The sequence below is a fragment of the Hibiscus syriacus genome, unplaced genomic scaffold (genome assembly GCF_006381635.1).
Source record: "Hibiscus syriacus cultivar Baekdansim isolate YM2019G1 unplaced genomic scaffold, ASM638163v2 tig00110831_pilon, whole genome shotgun sequence".
In the NCBI taxonomy this organism is placed as follows: domain Eukaryota; kingdom Viridiplantae; phylum Streptophyta; class Magnoliopsida; order Malvales; family Malvaceae; genus Hibiscus; species Hibiscus syriacus.
In genome coordinates this window covers 768,381-792,835 of record NW_024062882.1, presented here as the reverse complement: position 1 = coordinate 792,835, position 24,455 = coordinate 768,381, and the positions used below count along the sequence as shown (strand labels likewise).

The 24,455-nt window shown below is 34.1% G+C and overlaps 4 long non-coding RNA genes across 4 annotated transcripts; all 4 read left to right on the top strand.

The window, feature by feature from the left end:
• The first annotated feature begins 11,286 nt into the window (after positions 1 to 11,286).
• On the top strand, positions 11,287 to 11,758 carry LOC120142760. The gene is made up of 3 exons (XR_005517885.1): positions 11,287 to 11,372; positions 11,484 to 11,561; positions 11,653 to 11,758. It is a non-coding gene; the product is annotated as an uncharacterized LOC120142760 (long non-coding RNA).
• Positions 11,759 to 11,800: 42 nt separating this feature from the next.
• Positions 11,801 to 12,111, top strand: LOC120142759. Its single transcript, XR_005517884.1, has 2 exons — positions 11,801 to 11,965; positions 12,053 to 12,111. It is a non-coding gene; the product is annotated as an uncharacterized LOC120142759 (long non-coding RNA).
• A 478-nt stretch (positions 12,112 to 12,589) lies between these two features.
• On the top strand, positions 12,590 to 13,358 carry LOC120142819. The gene is made up of 3 exons (XR_005517889.1): positions 12,590 to 12,661; positions 12,922 to 13,010; positions 13,275 to 13,358. It is a non-coding gene; the product is annotated as an uncharacterized LOC120142819 (long non-coding RNA).
• Positions 13,359 to 14,102: 744 nt separating this feature from the next.
• Positions 14,103 to 14,626, top strand: LOC120142818. Its single transcript, XR_005517888.1, has 3 exons — positions 14,103 to 14,216; positions 14,343 to 14,432; positions 14,565 to 14,626. It is a non-coding gene; the product is annotated as an uncharacterized LOC120142818 (long non-coding RNA).
• The last annotated feature ends 9,829 nt before the right edge of the window (positions 14,627 to 24,455 follow it).

The following is a 24,455-nucleotide window of genomic DNA, read 5'->3' as shown; positions in this document are numbered from 1 at the left end:
GGTGTCATAACTACAAGTACATCATGTTGCTCAGCACAATAAAGGCAAACGTATCAAGGTCAATCGTTAACCAGAAATTCAACTATATCATTTCTTCAAACTTTGATGAAAGGGTATATGGAGAGCCAATCAGCCTTATTAAGGGCTCTAGAAAATCATATGGGACAAATGGCAAATGCTCTTAATAATTGGTTGCAAGGAACATTGCATAGTGACTGAAAATCCAAAGTAAAATGGTAAAGCGCATTGCAAAGCCATCACTACAAGGAGTGAAATTCATATTGGGGAGCCAATTGAGGAGTCTAGGAAGAATTATGTGGAGGTTCCTAAGCATGATAAGGGAAAAAACAAAAATGTTGAATCAGAGTCACCTGTGATTCGTACCACATCATTAGATGCAAAACAATGTAGTAATTCAGAGGAAATGCCAACATCAACACCTATTACATCTTACTCTCTATGAACTTCAATGCCTCAACAACAACAACCAAAGATGCCTCCACCATTTCCACAACACTTCAAAAAGACAAAGTAAGATCAACAATACAATGCTTTTATTAAGGTCCTTCGCCAACTCACAATTAACATCTTGTTGATTGATACTTTAGAGAAATATCCGAATTACTAAAATTCATGAAGTTCTTTCAAATAAAAAAAGACTTGGTGAATTTGAGATTGTCGTTGTTACCGAATGATATAGTGCTATGGCTCAATTACCACCAAAGCTTAAAGATCTAGGGAGTTTTACTATTCTTGCAATATTGGTGATACATTTTCAGGTAAAGCTTTATATGATTTGGGTGCTAGAATAAATCTAATGCCATTATCAATCTAGGAAATTTGGGAGTAACAAAGCAAGGCCCACTACGATCACTTTACAACTTACTAATCCCTCTACCTTGTATCCTAGTAGTATTGTGGAAAATATGCTCGTGGGAGTAAACAAGTTTGTTTTCCCCACGAACTTCATCATTTTTTTATTATGAAGAGGATAAAGATGTTCCATTTATTTGTGGTCGCCTATTTATTGCCACGAGTTGAGCTTTAATTAATCTTGAAAAGAGAGAATTGACTATGCGTTTAAACGATGAGCATAGTACTTCTAATATTTTGAATGATACTTCTTACGTAAATGATAGTGATGAATGTTTTCACTAGATGTGATTGATGTTTTTGCACAAGAGCACTGCGAAGAATGTTGCAGCACAAATATAGACACTAGTAATTTGGTCACTACCGAGGAATTATTTGATGATGTCGAATGTGAATGTTGTAGCAATTATCTGTAGAAATTGAACTTCTAGAAATGCTTGATAATGTTCGAGCTCCAAAGCATCTATTAAGGAACTACCAAAGCTTGAATTGAAACATTTGCCAAAGCATTTGAAATATGCTTACCTTGGAGAGAATGAATCATTGCCATTCATTATGGCAACACAACTTATAGCATCGCAGGAAGCTTAGTTTATTAATATGCTGAAGCAGTACAAAAGAGCTATTGCCTAGAGCATTGTTGATATAAAAGGAATTAATCCATCATTTTGCATGTACAAAATTCTTTTGGAAGACCTTAATGGTAGCTCATTTCAAAATCGGCGAAGATTAAATCCAATCATGAAGGAAGTGGTTAGAAAGGAAATATCAAATGGTTGGATTTTGGGATTATATTGATTTCATATAGTAATTGAGTTAGCCTTGTGCAGTGCGTTCCAACAAAAGGTGACATTATTGTGGTGGCAAATGATAAAAATGAATTAGTACAAGTTGGAGAATATATATGGACTATAGGAAGCTCAACAAAGTGATGAAAAAATACCACTTCCCATTGTCATTCATAAACCAAATGCTAGATCATCTTACTGGCAAATCTTTTTACTACTTATTGGATGGGTATAGTGGTTAGAATCAAAATTCTATAGCACTGGAGGACCAGGAGAAAATAACATTCACATGTTCGTATAGTATATTTTCTTTCAGTATTATGCCATTTGGGATATGCAATGCTCCAGCGACATTCCACCACTGCATGATGGCCATATTATCTAATATGATTGAAGATTATCTTGAGGTATTCGTGGATGACTTTTTTATGTTTGGATAAGATTTTGAGAATCACATCAATAATTTGGTTGTAGTTTTGAGGAGATGTGAAGAGACTAATTTAGTTTTGAATTGGGAAAAATGCCATTTTGTGGTCACGGAATGTATAGTGCTTGGGCACCGTATTTCCTGCCGCAACATTGAAGTAGATAAGGAAAAAGGGAAGTTGTTGAGAAATTATCACCTCCAACTAATGTAAAGGTAGTTTGAAACTTTTTTGGTCATGTTAGTTTTTATAGAAGATTTATTAAGGATTTTTCTTATATCGCTAAACCGTTATGTCTATTGCTGGAGCAAAATAGAAAGTTAGTTGTTGATGAGGAAGTTCTTATGTCCTTTGAGACAATCAAGATGAAGATAGTGAATGCTCTAGTCGTTGTATCACCATATTGAAATCTACCCTTTGAGTTAATGTGTGATGTTAGTGACTTTGTCGTAGGTGTAGTGTTGGGGTAGCAAAAAGAAAAGTGTTTCACGCTATACATTATGCGAGCAGGACATTAAATGATGCTCATGTTAATTACACCACAACTAAGAAGGAGTTACATACAGTGATGTTTTCCTTTAACAAATTTTGTTCATACCTAGTGTGCACCAAAGTAATCATCTTTACTAACTAGTTGGCGCTAACGTATTTGTTTGACAATAAGGATACAAAGCCTAGGTTGTTCTGATTACTGCAAGAATCTGATAATGAGATTCGAGATAATAAGGAATCTGAAAATCACGTGGTTGATCACTTATCTATGTTAGAATATGTATTGAGGATGGAACCATTTTAGTAATTCAAGATGATTTTCCTGATGAACGATTACTTGCTGCTACTTTATTACTGTGGTATGTTGATTTCGACAACTATATAGTCATTGGGATGATTCCACCCAATCTAAATTATCAAGGCTGAAAAAATTTATGAGGGATGTGAGGTAAAACCATTGGGACGAGTTATATTTATTTAAATAATACAATGATCAACCCATGTTGTAGTGTATTCCTGAGTGTGAGAGGCAAAGTATTCTACAATATTACCATAATGCCCCGTATGGAGGTCATTTTGGTGGTATACGCACAGCAGTGAAAGTGCTTGAATGTCATTACTATTGGCCATCACTTTTCAAAGATGACAATGAATTTGTAAGGCATTGTAATCGCTGCCAGGAAAAATTAAATATTTCTCCTTTGAAATGGAATACCAATGCAACCTATCTTGGAGATCAAACTTTTTGATGTCTAGGGATTATATTTTATGGGTTCATACTTATCTTCTTTTGGCAACCTTTTTATTTTAGTTGTTGTTGACTATGTTTCCAAGTGGGTGGAAGTTGTAGCTTTACCAAATAGAAATGTTAAAGTATTCTTATGTTTTATGCAAAAAAATATTTTCATTCGCTTTGGAACACCCCATGTATTTATCAGTGATGAAAGGTCTCAATTCATTGCAAATCAAGTTGCTAGAGCAATGAACTGATATAGTGTGAAGCATAAGATTGCTACAGCATATCATCCATAGACCGATGGTCAAACTAAGGTATCCGATTAGGAATCAAGCAAATTCTTGAGAAGGTTATGAATCATTCTAGAAAAGATAAGTCACAATACCTTGAAGAAGAACTATGGTCTTATAAGAGTGTTTATAAGATTCCATTACGGATGTCTTCTTATCATCTTGTGCACGACAAAACTTTCATTTGCTGGAGTATAAAACTATGTGGGCGTTGAAGAAGCTAAACTTTAAACTAGATATTGCAGGCGAAAAATGAATGTTAGAGCTTAATGAGCTAGAGGAGCTCCGAAACAACACCTATGAGAGTTCATGCATTTACAAAGAAAAGAGAAAGAACTGGCATGAGCAACATATTTTTCTTTGGAATTTCATCATTGGACAATAAATTCTACTATTTAATTTGCAATTGAACTTATTTCCTGGGAAGTTCCGATCTCGTTGGTCGCGCCTTTTTGAAGCTCTTGTAGTTTTCCCTCATGGAGTTGTATAACTAAAGAACTTGGTGGATGGAAGCACATTTAAAGTCAATGAGCAGCGTCTAAAGCATTATTGCAGCAACAAAGCCCTATCATTGCTTTAATCACATTTATTTTTCTTAAGTTCTTATTTTTGTTTTCTTTGTATAGGTTGTTTTGTTACATCCATAGAATCAACCAAATTGATATTTGCTTCATATCTCTTTGCAATATAGTGTACATCCAATTTGTTCCTTAAGCTACCGTAGTACCCAACTAAGTATATTTACTCTATAGTAACTATGAGATGTAAACTATCTATTTCTCTCCAAAATTTTTAACCACCCACCTTAGCTAATCACAATCGTCCATTCAAAACAACCATTATCCCCCACCATTGCATTGTGAATTTTAAAATCAATTTTTATCCTATCTTTCGCGTCATTCATTAAAACACAATTACTTTACACTTTTACTTCACTCTCTTTCCTTTTTGTAACATTGAGATAACCCTCTTCTCCGTATAAGCATTCTACTTGATTTTTAACATGACACTAAAGAAGAAAGAAAGTATGAAGCCGTCTGGCCGCACACCCACTTCACTTATGTCAGTACCGATGTTGAGTGAAGTTGGTCTGTTAGAAGATGTGATACATTTTATGGATGATAAGTAGTGGCAACGGTATGATAAAGAATTTTTTGATCGAGAATTTTGCTTTGATCTATTTACTGGAGAGGAACTTAAGCTTTTTTTATTACATCCCAAATGATAACGAAGCGAGGATGGGAGAAATTTTGTGATCATCCTAGTGATATCAACAACAAGTGTTTTGGGAATTTTATAGCAACTTCACCGATCAGACTAGATGGTTCGTGTTTGTCTATGAGAAAATGGTCCACTAGTAGGCTAAACCCATCAATAATCTGTTGGGTATAACTGAGGAGATGTGCAAGATTCGACGTTCATTGAATATCTGACTGAAGAAGATCTATAGCAAGTGGGTAGAGACGTTTGATTGCCCGGGTACTCTTGGACAAGACCAACAACTGGCGTGTAGACCAACAATAGCCTTGATCTTCATCGGGATACTAGGGTATGGTTTATTTTTCTTTGAACTCAGTTAATGCGCATTATGCAGTTTTCAAAATTACTATGGATATAATTTTGCTTTTTAACTCTATTTTACCGAGAAGAAAAATTGATGTTGGGAAGATTATATCTACTGAGATTTTTTTTGTGCCCAAAAGACTTTATATTGTTTATATTTTTCGTCTTTAATAACTGCATGGTGCTATCAAGCATAATGGTCGCCTTGTCTAGATCAGAGCTTAATTACCCCTACAGCTGTGAGGCGAACTTTTTTGAAGAAAGGATTAGACCCCAAACTCTAAAGGAGTTAAGAGTGTTATAGCATCTATCAATGCTAAACAAGATAACAACATGGCATTGTTAAGTCATTCTCTTTAGAATTTATCTTAAATGCACAAAGCACATGTCCAATATTGGGAGTATGCCAAGAATAGGGATCTAATCATAAAGAAAATATTTGCCAAGTTGTTTGTAGAAGTCGAATGGATTTTTCCTTCCTTTCCAGTAAAGATCTTGAAGGATTTGATGCAGCCAGCCATGCTTGATACTGGCCATAGTTCATAAGCACAAAGAGTACCAATGCTACACAATCGGATGGTGAATATGAAGCAAGGGCTATGGATACCAAATCGTCTAAAGCTGAAGAAAAGTTTGAAGGTGATGAGGATGAAGGGAGAATAAAACTGAGGTGCAATCAAAAAAATCCACTGAAGTTTTACCAATGGATGTTGAATTTAAGAGGAAGAAGAACATGTGAGTAGCGAACATCTGCAAGAGAAGGTCATTGAAGGAAATGATGATCCAGCAGATCAAGTTATGGCACAATTCTTAGATTTGAATGAGGCTAAAGTTGCATGAGATCCTACATATATTGAGGAACCTGACTTGGATGCAACAAATGTTATAAGCAAGGTCATTGTTGTTGTCGAAAAATAAAATGTTGCGAGTCCACCTATTAGCTCTCCTATTGCACCGGACATCGACGCCAAACAATAGAGGATGAAGAGCTTAGTAAAGGCCAACGCAACAGCAAAGCGTCTCGTCCAAATATTTGCATCCTGTGCAAGAGCTCAAAGAAACCCCCTTAGGGGAGTTTTACTTCCCTTTCTCATGATTTAGTTTATTTTTCTGTGTGTGTGTTTCTTTTTTTTAATTTTTTTGTTCATTTTTTGTTGTTGCATGCATTAGGGACAATGCACCAATTAGGTTTGGAGGTATGTTGTTAGTTGAATATTGCATTTAGAAATGTAGTTTTACATATAGGAAATGCATTAGTAATGCCATACAATAATTTTATAAAAATCAATGAAGTTTTTAAGGGAATTTTAATGATGCCTGATCATGAGTATTAATTGATTTGAAATTTTATAGAGAATGTTGTAGACTTTTTGAAAATAGAATCCTTTGAAGTTTTTTTACACTTAGGTGTATATTTTCAATACTTAGAAAATTAAGAAATTTTTAGGTTGTAAATCTCTTATCTTTATTAGATTTGTAGAAAAATTGAATAAGAGATCTTTCGAAATAAGTTGGGTAATGTTGGTAATAACTCCAACATAGTTTAGGAAATAAGTTGGGTAATATTATTGGTAATAGCTCCAACATAGCGAGAGAAATAAGTTGGAAATCCAACATCGGTAGAGGAATATTGTTGTAACATTGAATATCTTTAGCATAGTATATGCAAATTTTTCTAATTTAGCTAAGTATTGATTTGATACATATATTATACCTTGAGGATTCTAATTTTGATGAGATGAAATTGCATTTCCTTATTCGAGAATATATTTATGCTTTACAACATTAGCTGAGGGATAAAAAAGGAGCTTATTTGTTTAGTTAATTTCTTGAAGTTATTTTATGGCATTGTCGTTAGTTTTTACATTTCGTGCATTTTTGCTTGCAACATATAGGTTGAGCTATGATAACTCTCCAAAAGAGTTATATTTAATGGCCTTTTCACCTAGGTTTAGTTTTAACTTGAGTATTTTTAGGAGTATTTTAGGATTATATATTTTTTATTTTACACATTTTTCATATTAGGGACTTTGTGGTTGCTTATGGCTGAATTTGATTTTTGTTGCTGCAAAATTGTTACACTAATGTCGTAGCACTGTAGGAAATACTGAACAGATATTGTAGTAGCTGATGAATCTCCAGACGATTGGGAGAACTTTCTGGATGGGACAATTGGCTTGGGCTGTAGTCAATGGGATGGAAACCACCTAAAACGTGGAAACATTTCATTGGATGATGAAAATCTTCTCAAAGTTATAAATGGGAGTGCTTTGCAAGCCTAAAAATGGTGACAAGTAGAAGCCATTAGTAAGTACCCTTTTTCCATATTAATCATTTATACACCATGAAAGCTTAAGCCGCCAATCAGGGATTGCTACAATATAAGGGGAGCTCCCTATGTAGGATCCGTCGTCGTAGATCACTAATCGAAGCCTTTTATTGAGATATGGAATGATTTAGTTGTTTTCTAAACTTTGTGGATGATATTTTGGATTAATTATATTATGTTTATTTTGTTATTGCTTTATGTTATTGTTGCTTCTTGGTTATGAGTATAAATACTTATGATTAAATGTATGGTATTTTCAATTACTTTCTAGAAATATAGTTGGTTGATTTGTTATGCACTTTTGATAGCATTGGTATTGCTGAGTAGTAATGTGTATGTTGAAAAGCATGCATCTAATCGATTGGCTTTGTTAATACTTTGAACCTTTAATTAATGAAAGTGATTAGAAAAGTTAAAAGGTCTTAATCAATGTGAATCACATAGTTGTAGTATGTTTTGTTTACTTAAAATATGATGTCCATAATAACATTCCCTTTGATTTGATTGTTGACTTAATCCTCTTTGTACTGTTGTAGCCTGAACTGGGGTTTTTTTACCTTGATTGTTATTCCCTTTACTTTGCATCTATTTTATACCCATCATTCTTTAATGCTTAAAAACTCTAATGAGAACATTTTGCTCCTTGTGGACTCGATACCCGTAGCTCTTTGAGTTACCATTTATTACTTGGGAATTGGTGTACACTTGCACTTAAGCTATAGCATTTTACCAAGCATCACCTTTGTAACTCGGTAATACTCCCTGGAATACCAGTTGCCACAATGCTTGCGTTGTAAGGGCTGTAATCCTCTTCCATAACCTCTGGTGATCACCACTAAGATCAATGTCAAAGGTCTTCTACGTTGTTCCGATCCCTGGCAACTCCCTATACTATTTTCAGTCCACATGGAATGAGATGGTGGGGGCCTCCGCTCTATATGGGAGTCCCTAGCCCTCTTGGCCTCGTATGATCTAAAGCTAGCTCGACTATAACCCACCAGTTGATGGCATCACCCTTCAAAAAAGTAATGATGCACTCAAGCTTACCCTCTGGGTAAGGTACAGATGTCTCATAGTACAAAGTGTCTCACAGAGCCACTGGACGGAAGCTATCGAGTCATAATCTCTAGTTTCATAGAAGTTCGTGGTCTTATAGTATCGAAGTCCCTCTATATGTGACGCTTGAGGTACTACAAATGTGATAGGTACAGTGGGTGCTCATGGAATATCTCAGATAATGTTTCTAAGGGCATCTATAAGGCCCTAAAGAAGGTGGTCTCAACGATCCCTGTAGCCCCTAGGACCCTAATGTCCTTGAAATACGGGATAAACTGATCACCAATATCTCTGGTGAGTGAAACGTGACTCTCATTGCGATCCTCTTGGCTAGGAGCTGGGTCATCGGGCCATATCCTACAGAGTTTAAAGAAATGAGTTATTATCTCCATTCTAAATAACCAAGTATATTGATACTCTAGGGACATGTACATCACTAATTCTTTTTAACTCTAACCCTGGTTTCCTAGGAACGACTGAACCTGACGCTCTGTTACCACTAATGTAATACCTAAATCTGATTTAATCGAGACCTGGTACGTTTGAGTATTACATGGGACCACCAAAGTGGCTAACCTAGAATTTTCTTAAAACATTTCTTTTTCCAAATCATAATTCGTCACATAAAACAAAATAAGGTAAAGTTATTTAAGTTTACAAAACTAGGAAACTCACAAAATAAATCTCAAAATACAAATAATCCAAGAGTTATGACTGAAATACAAAAAGGGTCTATTAAATATATGCCCACTATGATAATCAAGGCTTACTCTGCAACTGATGATATCTGGAAATCTGACTGGTTAATGATAAGCTCTTGAGTATGGCATTTACTAACCTGGAAACGAAAACAATTCCAAACGATGAGCTAGCTAAGTGCCACATAAATGACTTCACTATACTATATACATTCATTAACTACGAATGCTTATAAAGTTAATTCATGTTGCAAAAGAAATCATCAAGTATACATCATAGCATAATATTACGTAATGATACATCATATGAAAGCATAATATGGGCAGGCTACTTAGTCACAGAAGTGCTTTAACACTAATACTAAATTATCATAGCACTGGAATAAAAATGCATTTTTACTAATACAAAAGTGTCATAGCACTTTGGGACAGAATCTGGATATCTCTACTTACATATTTGAGTAGTACATGCATATGCTTTAGTAACTCGGGTGTCCTTGTTGTTTCTCGAGTGTCAAACAAAGGCTAGTTTTATGCTACATAAATTAATTTTTTTTCTCAATGGTTTCGAATAATATTTTCACTTGTAGTCTTAATTAAGAAGCCTTAATGCCCTCATAACCCCTTTCGAAGTTTATGAACGTAGCAAAATTTTCTGCCCAAAACAGGATGTCAGTACCAATACTAGGCATGTTAGTATCGATATTGCCTAGAGTATCAATTCCAAATCCAGCTTATATGTTTCAAATTAATTCACAGTATCGATACCCCAATGGAGAGTATCAATACTTCTCTCATGGTATCGATACTCCTATGAGTATAGGTATCAAAAATACATTCTAGAATCCTCAAATTTTCATCGGTATCAATACACCCTTTGAGTATCGATATTGAACCCCGATTATTGATTCCCCTTTAAGAAGTATCAATATTTCCTTCACAAATTGCCTTGTTTTTACCCTGTACAAAGGGAAATATCAGTATTGGTCTTTAAGTACCGATACCCCTTCTAAAAAAGGCCATGTTTAGGCATGAAAATGACTTCTTAGAGTCCTTCATAAGCCCCTTTAAGGCTACCCAATGTTTTTTAAGTCTTATAGGGTTTATTATCATCATAATGAGTTATTTCAACACAACAAAAACAAAAAATATAAATGTTACCATTAAAATCCCCCAAGATCCATTTTGCACCCATGAACACAATATTCAAGCAAAACATGGTTTCATGACCTATATGTGGTAAAGCGAAGTTATTTGTTTGTTTACTTGACTCTAGTTGATGGAAGAATGCTCCAAAGATCAGCCAAGCACCAACTTTTCATTGTTCTTAACCTTTGATCACTCTCCAAATTCTTTCACTAACAACAGCAAAAACAAAAGGATTACAATCTCATTTTAAATCTCTAACTAATTAGAAACATGTCTAAACACTTAGGAATAATTTAGAGACACTCTTAAGCACTTAAAAAAAACCTCTATAAAACCTATACCTTGGCCACCAAGGTTACACCCCAAGATTTTGGGCTATAAATAAACCTCTAAGGATGTATATTACACTTCTTACCTTTATAATTTTAGACTAGCCTTGTTGAATAACAAAATTCTCATCTTTAGGGAAGTTTGGAGAGGAAGAACAAAAGAAAGAAGATATGAAGAAAATGAAAATAGAGATCCCCTTTCCAATGTGAGTAAAATAATTACAATTAAGGGGAATCATCTTTTGATTCAAACCATGGGAAAATTACTCCCTTGGTCTTCCTCATTTTAACTCAAATTCAAAAATACCATTTTTAACATCTTATGAGCTCTTCTCTAAGCCCAATTCTCTTCCCCTTGGCCCAATGAATTTAAGTTAATTTTATATGAGCACTTTAATCCCAATAACAATACCTGAAACTACTAACCTATTTTTGGGGTATTACAAAGTTCATGCTTAAGTAAAAGATGAAATAAATAAGAACTCCCTTAGAATTCACTACAAGAAAATATACCTTTTCTTGACCAACACCGACCTTTGCCTAAGGGGACGAAGATGTCAATGGATGACGAAGAAGCCTACGGGGGCTTCGGCCAGGTGGATACAATGATCAGAAGGGTTTTTGTCCCTCCTATAATGGCAGAGGTATCTTTCTAATAATGAACCTTTCTCACAACATGGATTTATGACTTTGGTTTGGTAGATGACAATTAAAATGTTGTGATGTTTAGCAACTGATATGCAATTTTCTCTCAGTATTGGGAGAAGGCGGAGTTTCCGTTCCAAATTATTCCCAAACTCGGTGCTCTTAGTATTGCGGGTGGTACCATCAAGGTTAGTCATATGTGGGTTTCAGTTTTTTTAGCTTATTTGTTCCTTGAAAGTGGAAATTAAGTATGATGTTTTGTTATTACTGATTTTGCAGGGTTATGGCTGCCCTGGTCTCTAGCTTACTACAAGTGCAGAGATTGCTTGGGTCGATGCAAGTTGCTCAACTTTTATCTTGGTGCATTCATCTCTAACCATGCATACCATTGGTGAGATCTGTGGAACGAATTTCTATAATTTTTTTTAATTTATGGATTCACTTTGTTATCGTTTTTTTTAGAAAAAGCTAAACAACTAATCACGATCTTCTACACTTGTCTGGACCATCAATGATAGCATTATGCGGGATAGAGGAACAGAAGCAGAAGTATTTACCTTCTTTGGCCTAGTTAAAAACTGTAGCTTGTTGGGTAGGTGTTATTTTTCTTCATTAACTTCCTGGTTGATCCTTAGTGTCTTTTTGAGCCATAATTGAAGAAACTTAATGTTATCTTTAGGCTTTGACTGAGCCTGACTATGGAAGTGATGTGAGTTCTCTGAAGACAACTGCAACAAATGTCTATCCACAACCTTGTATTTTAGTTTTCACATAAATTCGTTTAATATAGATAATTTCAACCACTTATCAAAATTCTAACTTTTTTGTTATATCATTTTTGCTTTTATCTCAAACATTCATGTCGAAAGAGGTTGGATACTCGAGGGACAAAAACGATGGGTAGGAAATAACACTTTTGAAGATGTATTGGTTATCTTTTGCACATCCAAAGGGAGGAGCCAGAGGGAGACCTGGAGGGAGGCCAATGAAAGACAATGGTGGAGTATGGGATACAGAAGTGCCTGATACATGGAAACGTGCAGATGAAGATGAGGTATTTTTTTCCTTCAATGGATTTTTAAAAATTGAAGTGGTTATTGGATATGATTAGTGAAGCAAGAGTTCTTCTTTGACAGTTTGCTCGTAGCATTTGCGAGATAAGAGAGTCGAGAACAGCTCCGGTGGCACAGAAGTTTGAGCGTAAAGCAACTCCAATAGCGGAGAGAGTGCTTAACACTCTGCAATCGTTCCCTCGTGGCGTGGACTGTGTTGATCCACTTGGAATGGGGTAAATCTTTTCAGCAACTTCTTATTAATTTATATTCATTTTTTTTGTTTAGATTAGAGGAATTCGCTCTAATTCAATCTAGTTATGTCTCATTAAGATAAGACCGTGAGAGAAGTTAGTTCCATTCTTAATTATTGTACTAATATGATTACATGAATTGTTGCCTGGTCTTTTTTTTAGCCTTAACTGGATTCAGTGGATCCTCAATTTCATCTGCTATAAGTTTTTCTTCTGACCTCTATGTTTTGTACGATTGGCAGAATAGTAGACAACAAGACCTTCAGGTTGGTCAATGATTCATCTGAAAGCACTCGCGTTGAGAAAGATCATATCGACAGTAACGTCTGTGGTATATTTTTTTCCTGTCTTCCGTATGTTTTATGCAGATTATACTTCGTAATAGACTTTAATAACAACGTTACTCTCACAAACTGTGTATCTGCAATCTAAAATATATAGGTATTTTAAAAGGGTATCACTTGTCTGAATTCCTCAATGAGCTACTTTTCTCTCTTGAATATTTTAATTTAATACCTAAAACTATAATGCCCGTAATTTTTTAGTAAAATGAAATGCCAGTGAATTATGTAATTTGTTTAGTGAAACTTTGCAGAGAAGTTGATGTATTTCTCTGAAAAACTTGATGCAAAGTTGTTTCTGTCCCGGATACACCAAGATACACCTGCTGCAAACTTGGAGGCTGGAGCTCTTGCACTAAAAATAGATCTCCAAGGGTAGACTCAACAGAGGAAACAATTGGTTAAAGACAATTTTGAATGCTTTGTTTCATGCAAAACAACAATTGATGGTAAAGCACCTCGCTTTACTTGATTCTGGTACTACTTTAACTATGGAAGTGCAATTTTCTTATGGGCTAAAACAAATTTATTGGCATACTCTTTGCCATATAAGTTCATGAATTTTAGTTGTTTGCAAACAGTGCTAATTTGGGGATGGTACTTGCATAGATATCGAGTCAAAAATTAAGTGAATTGAGGAAGACCCGGAAGGTTTAGGGACAGTTAACTTGTAAAAATATATGCAAGGAGTATATTCACAGGCAGAACGGGCCTTTGAGCCTCTATTTGAGAGACAGGTTGGTTAACTGTAGGTGTTGGTTTGCTTTCAAATTCCTTTATGATTATGCTACTCAAACATGGGATATGATTTTGTTGTGGTAGACGTGAAACGACGGATTCTTGCTGTTATCTAATATGTTAGTTGACTCAATGCCTTGAATGCCTGAATGCTTTACTCGAATTCCATCGTCAATGTCGTGGTTTGGATGGTATAGTTCCGACGATTGGTCGTGTAGCTAGTTTTACTCCACTGTTGCTATATAGTTGTGAGTTATTGCACATATACATATAAGTGTAGATAGACAGTCATAAGAGCTCAACTAAGCGTCTCGTAGTTACGGTGACGGTCGATATGTTGGTAGGTTCAATGAATTTGGGGTCGATGGAGGGCCTGCAGTGAAGGAGTTGATACCAAAGCTTGATCTTGCTAAGAAACACATATCTTCACAGCTCCATGTGGTTTGTCGGATATCGAAGTAAGATATTATTTTTCTCTCTTAATCATCTACGATGAATTTATTTCTTTTGTGGAATATTAAGTTCGTGTTAAATGTTAATATGATATATGATTTTCATATTATGGAGACCTCTCTTAAACGCAGGTTAAACAATTAGTTTCGGCTGCTATTGCTTTGAAAAGACTCGGTGATATTCTATTTGTATTTGGCCATGGCTTTGGAGCCTTCTTCCTGGTGATATTTTTTCTTCTTAAGAGTGATTATTTTGGTTCCGTTTGAACTATGAAGTTATATGTTAATTCCACCAAGCAATTACGTTTGATTCTACTTTCGTGTCTCATCTAATTGTTCTTTCCATTGTCGTAGTTTGTGTATTTGTTGGTTAACACTCCTTTTCTCTATGACTTCTACGACTATCGACCTGAAGATCCCTAGTACGTTGCTCTGCTCGGTGATTTTCTGCAGGTATTTGCATATCCATATCCGAAGTATTTCCCTATGGATTACGAAATACAACGTGCAAACATCATTGATTCTTTCATTAATGGCAGTCTGTTGCGCAATGTATTGCATTATTGTTCTTCTGATGGATGAAGAGCTTGATCACAAAGATACAACTAAGGAAGAAAATCATGAAGCCAAAAACTGCTTAGATATATCGAAGTGGTAGCAGGTGAAGATTGTTGATTTGCAGTGACAGGTAATATTTTGTAGGATTATCCGTTACCGAACCGAACTTTTAGTAGTTAAGCTTATTTTAGTTATTTATTAAGCGGAAAATTCAAAAAATAAGTTTGCAGATTCAAATATTTTCCCTCCGATTACAAGTTTAAGTTTAAAAGTAGCGTTTGACTGAATCTGTCGCTTCTCCATAGCTGTATTTATGACAGGCAAAATCAATTGCTCTCCCCTCCCATGTAAGCAGAATGCTTGGAATTGTTATGTAGAAGATAGAAATGCGTGGACACGGTTGGTGTGGTATTTGGTTCTAGTGCATATAGTGAACATATTATTTGATGTTTGAGCATGATTTTAGTCAAAATTCTAGCCATAAATCCATTGCATCTATAAACTAATTTGTTATACATTATTTATATGTATTGATTCCTTGATGGCTAACATCAGGCATTGGACCCTTTATTTTTTATTTTTTATGCATGTGTCACATGATTTTGGTGGTCTTATTCTCAGTTCAAGATTATTCTGTACTCGAGTATGTTTATATAGAGGCCTTTCAAGAACTATGTTTGTGAATACATTATGTATTGGTTGAAGAATACCATATCTATAATCCATAATTAATATAATTTCACACGGCCCGTTGCTGTTTATATGCTTAAGCAGGCAAACTTAACATTATTCGTTATTGTCAGGTAAAAATACTAAAAAAAGTTCTTGAAGAGGTTGAAAGAGTGATACAAGAATTCAAAGGCACGCTTTACAAGTCCATGGAAGATCCACAAATAAACCTAACAAGTGTAAGCATTTGACAATACCTTTTCAATATTTTGAAAATTTTTACTTGTGAGGAAATGTACAATTGATGTTGATTTAAGACCTAAATTTTCATGGATATTTGTTCAATATTAATGCTCGTGGTATTAAAATATTATTGCTCTATCTTAATTTGGATGTTGAGGTGAGTATTAAATTCAAATATGTATCTGATATAGATATGTGGTAGATTATACTTCCATACCTATATCCAAACATGTGTCAGCCATAAGTGTAGAACTCAGGTACTTTAAAAAAATGACATGTTCGTGCAACATAACAATTATTTGATGCTTACTGACCCATGAGATGCAAGCTTTTTTCCCAATAAATCAATTTTATGATGTTAAATCAGTTTTTACAAAATTTTCTGAGTTGCTTGGGTAAGCTTTGAGTGGGGATGTAGATAAAGAGAACATACTAGTATTCTACAAACCAAAGGCCTGCTATTGAGAAGTCAATGAAATGATTTCCATTAATTACCATGTTGGAATGCTCCTGTTTTCATTTTATTTGTAATGCTCCATGATCTATATTCCCTTCCTGTTGTCTTAGGAGTAGAAGTACGGGATATTTATGTCGAAAAGTTATGAGATGGTTGAAAATGGAATCTTGTTTTGTTTTGTTGAATTGGTGAGAGTATGAAACTAGAGTTCTAGGATATTGTCATAAATGTTATTTCTGACTATATAAAGCAAATTATTGTGGCATTCAAGCCTGTGATTAAACAAATGCTATTTTATTGATCTTACTTGCATTTTAAGCTGACCAAAAATTAGTTTTTGGGAATTCATATTTTTTAGGTTGATGAAATGATTTCCATTGATGCACACTACTTAACCATCTTTTAAAGATGTTTACGGTTTGGGCATTTACTCAGAAAGTTTTGAGAAGTCTTTCCTGGAGTGCACATCCGAGTTTTATACAGCTGAAGGAATGAAATACATGTAGCAATCAGATATTCACGTTTACTTGAAGCATGTAGAGGTGCCTCTTCATATTTCACTTTCTCAGTTAGCAGTGATTGTTACTCTGTATTTTGAATTGTGCATGTTTTATCCTTCTAAAAATAATGTTAAATTTGTCACATTATTCCATATATATGGAATTTGAATGTTTATCCCTCTACAATTTTTGTGTAAGTTTATGTAACTGAGAATTGTGCATGGAATTTGAATGTTTATCACTTAATGTGAATATATTGTATGCAAATGAATTGCTTATATATAATATGATGATATATATTTAGTATTACAAGGCATTAACTATGATTTAGCTTGATTATTTTTCAATCTACAATATATAAATATTTAATTTACGAAATACAATTATGACACACGCATGTGTGTCATCTTCATTTATGACGGGGGCTTCAATGACACGTAATGTAAGTCATAAATACGTGTCATAAATTTATGACAGACAAATGTGTGTCATCTTCATTTATGATGGGGGCTTCAATGACGTGCAATGAGTGTCATAAATGAGCGTCATAAATGCGCGTCATAAATGTGTGTCATAAATGTGCGTCATAGATTTTTGACGCACAATTGCGCATCATCTAAGATTCATGTCGGTGGCTTCAACGACAGGCATTTGTGTGTCATCCGCACCCATAGATGATGCACAATGTGTGTCATTAAAGGGGTTTTTTCTAGTAGTAATTAGCCTTGAAGATCTTCGATGATGGTGGTGGTTCTTCATTTGGGTTGAAATACACCTTTATTGTTACGATCTTGATTTGCTCAACTAGAATTTAACAAGGATTATATCCTTGAGATTTCTTGGAGGCTATCAATTTACCTCGATCAAATAGTCTTGAAAAGGTTTTCAAAAATTTAATAGATTCATAGCCATGCTCACAGCATTCATTCCCTCTTTAACGCGATTTGTCCTCAAATCAAAAATATCGATAAAAGAACAAATCTCAATGGAAAGTAAGAAAAAATCTTTTTCACAGGTAAAATAATCCAATTGAGTTCCTTGACTTGAGAAAAGTTCATCCTCGAATTACAAACAACATTGGGGAGATGTTCTTCATGATTAAGAAAAAAAAAGTCTTTTTAATAGATGGAGAAGACCTTTTGATCTCCTCGTAGTGGCTTGCCAAATTCTTGAAATAAAACAAAACCATTGTCAAATTTTGGGACATTAATAGACAAATTTTGGTTCATTGGAATGAGACATCTTGTTCTCCATGAATCAACCCTACCATTTTAAAATGTTGAATTTTCTTTGTTGGAACTTCAATTTGAAACACCAAAGTCTCATGTATTATTCAAACAATCATGGATTAATTAGATTTTGGAAAATCTCCTTCAGTGGAAAATGCAATCGTTTTTGCCTTTTTTGTGTTCTGGAACATTCTCAAATGTGATTTCTTATTCACCTTTTCTTACACTAGAAAAAATTTGATCATTCGTGGTGCAAGTAATTAAGGAATGATTGGACTAACTTATTTCTTCTATGACTTTTTTTTGAATCATCCTTGGTGAGAACTTCTCTTTTGGCTTTAGAAATTATGGTGCTACGATTAGGACATAGGCTCAGGACTTGTCCTTCTTTCAAACACCGATCACATCGAGTTGTAGCTAAGGTAGAGCATTGTTTCCATTTCCAATATTCATATTTGCTTGATTTCTCACAGCTTCTCTTCGACGGTATAGGAATGTTGTTTTTATTTCTGGATCAAAAGGATATGGCTCTTTGTCACTTCGGGGTATAAACTAACCAAACTAGTAAAGATAAGTACCTACAAAAAGAAAAGAAAGAAATAATTAAAAAATATAAAGAATCTATAAAGTAAAACCGATGTTCCATGATAATGGCTTAAAAAACTTGATACTACGTAAGATATTGCAGCAATTACGTAAGTATACGTGTCGTTCAAGTAATAAAGTGGTAACAATAAAGTTACAATTTTCGAATCCCACAAGGAGCAAAACTTGTTTGGAAAAGAGTCAAAGTGTAGGGAAATGTATGGTTGAAATGGTAATCTAACAAATAACAAAGATAAAAAATAGAAGAATGAACGCAGAAGAATGTTGCAGCAGACAGTAAAGCAATCATACCGATAGACCAATAAATGTTGTTGTCGTTTGGTTGTTGATAGTATGATTATGATGTAGCAATACAGTTATACAACTTGCAAAGATTAACAATTTAATATCATTTAATCAATTAAACACTTAATAAACTAGAATAATTCTCACCAACTCCATTAATCAAGTATTTAACAGAGCAAGACAATGGGTAACATACATCTCTATATGCATAAATTTACTCTCATAAATAACGATGTTGTACATAAATAGCATAAAACCTCAATAATTTTCATCTCTAAAATTCATCAAGATTTCATACATAAAATATTTTCATCCGTAAAAATATAGCAAAAGCTCCATAACATAACAATATTGTTTCATGAAAAAACCTTATGTTCAAATCCAAATAACATGCAAAAACAATAAAACATACAAACTAAATAAAGTATCTTCCTTTCTCAAGTAACAAAACCAAAATAAAGCTTGAACCCTTATCGGTCATCGCTGCTACACAACTACTCCACTGCTCCTGGTGAATGGTTTAGGCGGCAACGGTGGATCGAATATAGAGGTGAAGAAAGGTTGAAGAATAACTCTCAAAAGTGTGGATAGAGGCCTTATTTGTAATCCCAAAAGTAAAAGCATACTCCAATAGGAAAAATATGATATTTCTTATATTTTCTAGTCATTTTATAATTGTATTGGGTAGCTTTCTGAATCCATAAAATTCCATAATTGTCTTCTTAAACAAGCATTAAAATGAATAAACTAGTTTAATTAGTGAACTAGCTTTATTGAATGATCCAACAAACTTAAATGAATTAACTTGCTTAAAGAAACTACATGCTTTGAACTAACTAAATACTAAATGAAGTACATGCTTTGAATAAAGTAGCATGCTTATTTATTCATGCAAATTTATGATATGCAAACTATTAATACTTATGTAAATTCATGCACATATAATATATGAAATATGGAAAAATTCCCTTAGAATTAGCCTTGAAGATCTTCGATGATGGTGGCGGTTCTTCTTTCTGGTTGAAATACACCTTCATTGTTTCGAAGATGCTTTGCTCAACTAGGATGACATCCTTGAGATTTCTTGGATGCAATCAATTTTTCTCGATCAAATGGACTCAAAAAGGCTATTGAAAACTTAATAATGTTTGTAACCATGCTTACATCATAAACACATTAAATTTTTAACAGGCATGGTACTAAATAAAATGAAAACTAAACATTAAGTGTGATCTTAAAAGAAATTTGAAAGTTTATGTACTAAAACATACCAAAATTGATAGTATAGGTACTAAACGTGTTAAATTTCTAACAGCGGGATACATAAATGAAACAAAAATTAAACTCTAGGTATTGTTTTGAAAAAACTAAAAGTTTAGGTACTAAATAAATCAAAATTGATAGTTTATTTACTAAATATGTAGTTTACCCTAAATTTTATTTAATTTACTCTATTTTTTAAAATTATTTGTATATAAATTTATTGCTCCTTAATTCAATTAAATTTTTTGAAGTATATTAACATATGTGTTTATCTTAATCTACATTATATTTATAACTTTAACATTTAAATTTTAAGTATAATTTAAAGAAATTAACATGTTATCTAACTAGACAAAACATACAATTAGACAAACTTATCATCTTCTTACTATATATTTCGTAAATCATTATTGATTTAGTTAGCAAACTATATATATATATATATATATATATATATCCATTCATTTTTCAGTTACACATAATTCGTAGGTAAACCTGTAATCATATTTTATGGAAAAAAATATTTTTCAAGAAAGGTCACTCTTAACTTAATTAAATCTAAGTTCAATGAAAATAAAAGAGATAGAGAAATATCCAATTTTAATAGAAGTAATACAAGATAAAGAACCCAAGAGACAAAAAACACACAATGCATTTGAGCAACAAATAGAGCAAGCATCCAGTAGCATACTCAAGTTTAATAATAACAAAAGAAAAAAATATTGGTGCACGATTTCATGATAAAACAAAGAGAAATAACTAAACCATTTTTGCAACTAAGCAGTTCGATTCATTCAACACTAAACATTAGCACATATCCTCTTTAGAACTCCGCACCTTCATGCACTTCTTCCGAGATCGGTAGGATCTAATGTGAGCACGACTACGAACCTTATTAGGTTTTCGATAGCCTTTTTGCAACTATTTGATAGATGTAAATTGATGGCCTCCAAGAAATCTCAATGATCTCATCCTAGTTCAATCCTAGGTGAGTAGAGTAAGTTTGAATCAATGAAGGTGTATTTCAACTAGAAGGAAAAACCTTCATCATCATCGAAGATCTTCAAGGCTAATTTGAACGGAATTCTTCCTTACCTCATCTTTTACTTGTGCATGAATTTGCATGAGTATCAATAATTTGCATGTGTTAAACTTTCATGAATAAATAAGCATGCTACTTCATTTAAAGCACATACTTTATTTAAGCATTTAGTTCATTAAAGTCTAAGAGTCGAGCTGAGGTGCTAACTATGTGGAGCTAATGGATGGACGTTCCGAAAATGAATACGCCTAGGTCCCATTCAAAGTAAGTTAGTAGACTTGTAGGGTGTAATTCATATGATACCGTGTGACCCATACTCGCAAAGTATGCTTATGTAGTTAAATAAGATATCACAATGGTCCTTTGGGTGGTCCCGGGCTCGCGCTTTAACTTGGAATCGTGATAGAGTTGCCACTGATTATTTTTTAATTAGGTAGATCAAACATCTTGATTTTCCCATTTATCGGATTTGCGTCTTACCAATAATTTTGTTGGATTCAAGAGTCATTTATGTTCGAGGAAGGATGAGCACCCCTGAATTGCCCTTTCGATACCATTTGTTTACCTGGTTGTATTGAATACAAAAATTGCCATTTTAATTAATGAATTGCATGTTTAGAAAAATACAACAATGCATGAGGATTTTGAGGCATTGATCCAAAAAGTATTTGTCATGATAAAATAACCTTCATTGAGACAAAAGTGTTATACTTAGGCCAAAAACAATTAATAGTATGGTTACTATATTCCTTGAACTCTGTCCAACTTCTAGTAGATCAATAAGTCTCCATACTCCACTGGTAATGAGCGATTTTGTGAACTTTCCCAAGGAACTCCTGGATAACTGCTTTGTTTTTATTGTGCCTATTCTCCTCTGGAATCCTCATTCTTAAGGGACTATCTAAAGCTCGCTCATTTTTGTATATCCTATCATGACGCTTTGTGCATTTTCAAACTCCACGTTTAATGCTTTCTTTAATCTCGTCATCGTTTGACTTGATCTACTCTGGCAATCTTCGTAATGTTTGAAATAGATTTGACCCGTCATGCATCACGTGTTCTTTTTTATCATGTATTTAAGAATTATGCTAGAGCTGTAGAACTACATTAATGCTTCCTCCCATGTTTGCCCCACATGCTTCGTAGCTTCTGGTCGTCATTCTGCTTGATTGATGTGAAGCTAACTAACAAAGCCATCTCATGGTCATGTTTTCTTTCCGGCCTTCTTAGATTGCAATCATGCACCTATATTCTTAACCTCTTGCTTCACATACCCTTTTGTCCATTAATGAAGATTATTCAAAGTTTCACAAGCACTTTACGGATCAACACCTCTTATGAAATTATGCAAATGATAAAAATAAATAAAAAAGAAAGGGAAAACAAAAGAAAATAAGTTAGTATGGTGAATTAATAATTAAGGAAAAAATCAATTCCAACACCACATGCTTTTGTTCTTACCCGATCATGATTTTTATCCTGCATGCATTCTGACAAAAATAATCCTAATCCTATATATCTCTAGTTCACATGATTTGTAAAATATAGTCAAGAAATAAAGCAACAAAATCCTAGTGTTTGCATGAGGCTTATGGGTAGGCTCTACTTCCCTCAATGACATGATTTGGGTCTAAAAAGGGACTTAAGTTCTCCTTGTTGGTTCTCCCTTGAGCTTACCAGACCCTCAATCCTAAACACATCATAGGCTTATACGGACTGAGTTAAACATGAGGTGACACATTTCCCTATGTCTTACACGAGGAATAAATTCCTACAAAAAAATAAGGCATATGAATCCCAGAGGCTAATTGATAGGCCTGACTTGGAGGCTAATTCCTAATCCTATATATCTATAGTTCACATGATTTGTAAAATATAGTCAAGAAATAAAGCAACAAAATCCTAGTGTTTGCATGAGGCTTATGGGTAGGCTCTACTTCCCTCAATGACATGATTTGGGTCTAAAAAGGGACTTAAGTTCTCCTTGTTGGTTCTCCCTTGAGCTTACCAGACCCTCAATCCTAAACACATCATAGGCTTATACGGACTGAGTTAAACATGAGGTGACACATTTCCCTATGTCTTACACGAGGAATAAATTCCTACAAAAAAATAAGGCATATGAATCCCAGAGGCTAATTGCTAGGCCTGACTTGGAGAATAAATTAACATCATAGGCCTATAATAAAATTTTTGAAAATTCATGAAAACTCTAAAAGCAGACATCAATATAACTATTTATTTGAAAAAATAAAGGTAAATAAAGCGGATAAAAAATAAATTGAAATTTAAACTTACGATTTTTTCCTAAGAAGACAACCGAATAATCGATTTTGGACTGACTCTCAAAGTACTAAGTGGAATCGCCAAGCTATCGTAACGGTCCCTCGGGTAGTCCTGAGTTCGCATTCGACTTGGAACCGTGATGGAATCGCCACAGATCATTTTCAAATTAGGTAGATCAGACACCTTGATTTTTTCCATTAACCGGATCTATGTCTTACCAGTGATTTTGTCGAGTTCAGGTGTCGTTTATGATCGGGGAAGGATGAGCACCCCTGAATAGCCCTTTCAGTACCAATCGATTACCCGTTTGTCTTGATTGCAAAAAAATCCCATTCTAAATAAAATTTAAATTTGATCATATATTTTTTACCTTTGATGAAACTTGAATTTAAATTGGATTCCTTACAAAAAAATAAAGTCAATGTTAATGAAAATGTTAATAATAAAATAAAAAATTAAAACTATTGATAAAATAAAAGGATGAATAAAACACTGCAAAATAAAAAAAAGGTCAATACACCAAAATAAATAAATAAATAAATAAATAAGGGATCAAATTGCATTAAATATAAAATTCAAGAGCCAAATTGTAACACGTGATCGAATTGAATTACACATCATAACATGGGGGACTACGTGCATAATTTAAGAATATGGTACTTGTAACTGAGTCCCCCATATATAAATGCCTAAAGTCCACTCTCTTCCATCATTTGAAACCTTCATCTCAAAACCCAGAGTCCCAAAACACTCTCAATTCTCCTCTCCCTCTCTGGTCTTTCTCTCCCAGAAACACAGCTCATCGTTCGTCTAGACACTATTTTGACCATCAACCACTATGGATAGAGACCTAAAAATTACACCAAAATGCTCACCCAATAACCCCAAACCCAAATCCACTCACCAAATAGTCATGCAATGACCCCTATAATCTAGATATAAATAGAAAGACTTTAATTTTCTCACCTTCTTCGGTGACTTTCGAGCTCCCACAGTGACTCATCAGCCTTTCTCGCCATTAGCGACTGCAAGCTGAGTCCTTCTCCCTCTCAGTTTATCTTTTTCGGTTTTGAATGCCTCTTTTTTATGGTTTTCTCTTCCTATAGA